Genomic DNA, 6,227 nt, shown 5'->3' with positions numbered 1-6,227 from the left:
TATATGTATATATATACAAATATATATATATATATATATACCTAAAAGATAATCCCAATAAAGTACTCGACGGTGCAATTGTTTGTGATTGTGTTGACGATGCGGATGATACAATCGATGGGGATTGAGATGAAGTCCACGGCAACAGCGATGGTGCAACAGTAATATTCTTTGGTGGGATATACAGCATGTGGTGCATGAGAAGGTACGTTAATAACACTTAAGATTGCTACTGGTAACTGCGATAGTGCAATTCTAGTCTTCATTGGTGAGATATCATGTGGTACCTGAAAAGCTACAGCATTGGCACTTGGATTACTACTGGTAACTACGTTAGCGCAAGTATAGTCTTTAATAGTGAGATACCATGTGGTACCTTAGAAGGTAAGCAATAGCAATTGAGATTGCTCATGGTATCTGCGATAGAGTAATTATAGTCTCTATTAGTGAAATTGCATGTGGTGCCTGAGAAGATAAGAAATAGTAATTGGGATTGCCACTGGTAACTGCGATAGTGCAATTATAGTCATCATTGGGAGAGCATATGGTGCCTGAGCAGGTAAGCAATAGTAATTGGGATTGCTACTGGTAACTGCGACAGTGTAATTATAGTTTTCATTGGTGGGATAGCATGTGGTGCCTGAGAAATAAAGAAATAGTAATTGGGATTGCCATTGGTAACTGTGATAGTGCAATTATAGTCTTCACTGGTGGGAGAGCATGTGGTGCGTGAGAAGATACAGCTTTGGTACTTTGCATTGGCACTGGTAACTGCGATAGTAATTGTGGTGCCTGAGCAGGTAAGCAATAGTAATTGGGATTGTCACTGGTAACTGCGATAGTGCAATTATAGTCTTCTTCGGTTGGATAGCATGTGGTGCATGAGAAGGTAAGCAATAGTAATTGGGATTGCTACTGGTAACTGCGATAGTACCATTATAGTTTCTTTCAGTGGGATAGCTGTGGTGCCTGAGCAGGTATGCAATAGTAATTGGTATTGCCACTGGTAACTGCGATAGTGCAGTTATAGACTTTATTGGTTGGATAGAATATGGTGCATGAGCAGATACTGCATTGGTTCTTTGCATTGGCACTCGTAACTGCGATAGTACAATTATTGTCTTCTTCGGTGGGATAGCATGTGGTGCACAATAATGTAAGCAATGGTAATTGGGATTGTTTCTAGCACCTGCGATAGCGCAATTATAGTCTTAATTGGTGGAGTTGTATGTGATGCCTGAGAAGGTAAGCAATAGTAATTGGGATTGCCACTGGTAACTGCGATAGTGCAATTATAGTCTCCATTGGTGGAATAGTATGTGGTGCCTGAGAAGGTAAGCAATTGTAATTGGGATTGTTTCTAGCACCTGCGATAGCGCAATTATAGTCTTAATTGGTGGAGTTGTATGTGATGCCTGAGAAGGTAAGCAATAGTAATTGGGATTGCCACTGGTAACTGCGATAGTGCAATTATAGTCTCCATTGGTGGAATAGTATGTGGTGCCTGAGAAGGTAGGAAATATTAATTGGGATTGCTTCTTGTAACTGCAATAGTGCAATTATAGTCTTCTTCGGTGGGATAGTATGTGGTGCATGAGAAGGTAAGCAATAGTATTTGGGATTGTTTTTGGTAACTGTGATAGTGCAATTATAGTCTACTTCGGTGGGATAGCATGTGATGCCTGAGAAGTTAAGCATTGGGAATTAGGATTGCTTTTGATAACTGCGATAGTGCAATTATATTCTTTTTCGTATGGATAGCATGTGATTCCTAAGGAGGTTAGCGATAGCAATTGGGATTGTTTTTGGTGACTGCGATAGTGCAATTTTAGTCTTCATTGGTGGGATAGCTGTGGTGCCTGAGAAGGTAAGCAATAGCAATTGGGATTGCCACTGGTATCTGCGATAGTGCAACTATGGTCTCCTTTGGTTGGATAGCATGTTGTGCATGAGAAGGTAGGCGATAGTAATTGGGATTGTTACTGGGAGCTGCGATAGTACCATTATAGTCTTCTTCAGTGGGATAGCTGTGGTGCCTGAGAAGGTAAGCAATAAAAATTGGGATTGCTTCTGGTAACTGCGATAGTGCAATTATAGTCTTCTTCGGTGGGATAGCATGTGGTGCATGAGAAGGTAAGCAATAGTAATTGAGATTGCCGCTTGTAACTGCGATTTTGCAATTGTAGTCTTAATTTGTGGCTAGTATGTGATGCCTGAGAAGGTAAGCAATAGTATTTGGGATTGCCACTGTAAACTGCGATAGTGCAATTATAGTCTTCATTGGTGACATAGCATGTGGTGCCTGAGAAGGTAAGCAATAGTAAATGGTATTGATACTGGTAACTACGATAGTGCAATTATAGTCTTCTTCGGTGGGTTAGCATGTGGTGCACAACAAGGTAAGCAATAGTAATTGATATTGTTTCTGGTTACTGCGATAGTGCAAATATAGTCTTCTTCGGTGGGATAACATGTGATGAGTGAGAAGGTAAGAAATGGTAATTGGGATTGTTTGTGGTAGGTGCGATAGTGCAATTATAGTCTTCTTCGGTGGTATAGCATGTTGTGCCTGATAAAGTAAGCAATGGTATATGGGATTGTTTCTGGTAATTGCGATAGTGCCATTATAGTCTTCATTTGTGGGATAGCTGTGGTGCCTGAGAAGGTAGGCAATAGTAATTTGGATTGCTACTGGTAACTATGATAGTGTAATTATAGTCTTCTTCGCTTGGATAGCATCTGGTGCACAATAGGGTATGCAATAGTAATTGGTATTGTTTCTGGTAACTGCGATAGTGCAATTATAGTATTTTTCGGTGGGATAGCTTGTGGTGCCTGAGAAGGTAAGCATTAGTAATTAATATTGCCGCTTGTAACTGCGATTTTGCAATTATAGTATTAATTTGTGGCTAGTATGTGATGCCTGAGAAGGTAAGCAATAGTAATTGGGATTGCTACTGGTAACTGTTGGTATTGCTTCCGATAACTGCTATCGTGCAATTCCAGTCTTCTTCGGTGGGATAGCATGTTGTGCATGAGAAGGTAAGCAACAGTAATTAGTATTGCTACTGGTAACTACGATAGTGCACCTATATTCTTTATTGGTGGGAAAGCCTGTGGTGCTTGAACAGATACAGCATTGGTACTTTGCATTAGCACTGGTAACTGCGATAGTACAATTATTGTCTTCATTGGTGGAATAGTATTTTGTACCTGAGAAGGTAAGCAATAGAAATTGGGATTGTCACTGGTATCTGCGATAGTGCAATTATAGTCTTCTTCGGTTTGATAGCATGTGGTGCCTGAGAAGGTAAGTAATTGCAAATGGGATTGCTTCTGGTAACTGCGATAGTGCAAATATAGTCTTCTTCGGTGGTATAGCATGTGGTGCATGAGAAGGTAAGTGATAGTAATTGGGATTGCTACTGGTATCTGCGATAGTACCAATATAGTTGTTAGCGTGCGGTGATGGGGACTATAAGTAAAGTGTTAGTGTATTTAATGTATGGTGCGTTCGAATGAATTTATATACTGATGGTTTTTGTAATAGTGTTCAACCATTTGGGTTGGCCATGGTAAAAACTCATATGATCGGTATGAGAAACTTTATGCAGAACACTTTAGCACTCGGATATATTCTCTAGAAATAAATATATCACATTCTCTGTTACCACACTCAGTCTCGGACCTCGGCTCTCGGCTAGCCGGTGGCCCGTATCCTATAAATAGAATAGTCTGAGAAGAAGTCTCAAATTACTCTTACGTTCACTCAGGCTGACCCACCTATACATATATTAATTTGAGAACAAGTCCCAAATTACTATCGGGCTGACGACGTACAGCGTTATTGTTGTACCTGAGAAGGTAAGCAATAGAAATTGGGATTGTCACTGGTATCTGCGATAGTGCAACTATAGTCTTCTTCGGTGGGATAGCATGTGGTGCCTGAGAAGGTAAGCAATTGCAAATGGGATTGCTTCTGGTAACTGCGATAGTGCAATTATAGTCTTCTTCGGAGGTATATCATGTGGTGCATGAGAAGGTAAGCGATAGTAATTGGGATTGCTACTGGTATCTGCGATAGTACCATTATAGTTGTTAGCGTGCGGTGATTGGGACTATAACTAAAGTGTTAGTGTATTTAATGTATGGTGCGTTCGAATGAATTTATATACTGATGGTGTTTGTATTAGTGTTCAACCATTTGGGTTGGCCATGGTAAAAACTCATATGATCAGTATGAGAAACTTTATGCAGAACACTTTAGCACTCGGACATATTCTCTAGAAATAAATATATCATATTCTCTGTTACCACACTCAGTCTCGGACCTCGGCTCTCGGCTAGCCGGTGGCCCGTATCCTATAAATAGAATAATCTGAGAAGAAGTCTCAAATATTGTCATTACTGGTGGGATAGTAGTCGGTGTCTGAGAAGATATGCAATAGTAATTGGGTTGTGGTCAGTATACTATAGTACGTAGTTTATTTGATTATTTTAGGTCTTATATAAGTTTTACAGTTTATCAGAATAATCTGATAAACTGCGTTTTAGGGTTTTGCTGTTTTTACAGCACATGACTGATGACTCATTTTGAGAGTCATTAATCTTAGGATTACTGTTTACAATTATTAATAAATGAACAACGTCCCCCTCCCTGAGGAGGGAGAACGTTGAGATATAGTTACTCGACGTGTACTTACTACATTTTTAACTATACTTTGGAAAGTTGTTAGTTTATTAATAATTGTGAAAAAGCTATTTTATTTAAGCTACTTGATAGTATTAAATTGAAATTTATTAGTTTTTATACGAAGAAAGAACTTTGAATGTAACAGCAGAAGCAAGATGGAGCAGCAAGATGACGAGATCGCTAGAATCTACCGACGGAGGAGGTCGATAGAGGCTCTACTAGCAGTGTCGCTAGTGCCAGGATGCCGTCCTTGCTGTCAAATAGTGACAGCGGCCCGGTATAAACACAGAAAACGGGCGAACAGCAGATATAGCAGCACCAGTCAAGAGGATCTGAAGTAATCAATCGACGCTTTAGGCTAAGTAGAACTAGTATGGCTAGGCAGTTAGAAAGGTTCAGGCTTTCTCAGCAAGTAGCTATTGTTCCTAGAATACAGCAAACATTATCAAATAAAGACACTACAACTGAACACGAGGAGCTATCGAAAGAATCGGAGGGATCGAAATCAGCAGAACAGGAGCGAAATCAGAAGGTCCGGAGGGATTAAGACGGCAAAGACAAGGGCTCAGACAACGAACAAGATAAGTAGCAACAATAACTAAGAGTAGTTCTAGTAGTGGTCGAAACTATACGGTTAGAGATACAAGTAGTAGGGCAGTAGTTAAACCAGAACCCTACTATAGACACGTACGGACTGGAAGAACAAGCTTGGTTAGTTAAGACAATTGTTGGAGGTAAAATTTCCTTCGAAACGGGTAAATAGAGTCAGAAAAGCTAGATTTTAGTGTTGAACAGATAAATATTTAAAAGAAGATATAAGATAGTAGTGCCTACGTTAGGTAGGGCTAAAAGTGATATCATTACAAACATTATAGACCCACGCCAGATCTAGACAAAAGCAAACTATAGCAATGTTATTTACACCTTTGTAGAAAGCATGGGATAGGAATAAACATAAACATACCACCTGCACATAGAGGCTTAGAACGAGTAGATTTACAGTAAGCGAGTGGTTTCAGACGAGCTAACATTATATTCCAGTTGTTGCAAGAAACCATAGCTCAACATACTCACAGAGAAGTGGTCTACCGAGAGAAGGGCCATGGAAGAGAACCAAGAACAATACTAAGAAACATCTGCCTTGGGAGACTTCGGGCGACGGGACGTACGAGGGCAATATTAAGTAGAGTCTAGTTGCATAAGAGAGGGATCGGCAGAGCCAGGAAGGCCTATATGGAGCCATCATGGGTTGCTTACCACAATGGCACATGTTGGAACACGGAAGAATAAATCAGCGACATACGGGGAGCAACACAGGAGCTGAAGAGCCTTCTCAGGAGCAAAAGGATTTCACTGAAGAGGGATGTGACTCCACCAGAAGAATGGAGAAGCACACCAGGGGGTAGGGTGAACCCCGACGGGTACTAAAACATAAATACATATAACATGTGCATTGGCTAAAGTCAGGCGTAGGATTCATGGGTGAGTTGATACTGCGGCAAGGGACGAAATAAATTGCCTAAGCAAGAATATC

Source organism: Sphaeroforma arctica, assembly GCF_001186125.1.
Source record: "Sphaeroforma arctica JP610 unplaced genomic scaffold supercont1.374, whole genome shotgun sequence".
Taxonomy (NCBI): domain Eukaryota; class Ichthyosporea; order Ichthyophonida; genus Sphaeroforma; species Sphaeroforma arctica.
This window is presented reverse-complemented; position numbering follows the sequence as displayed.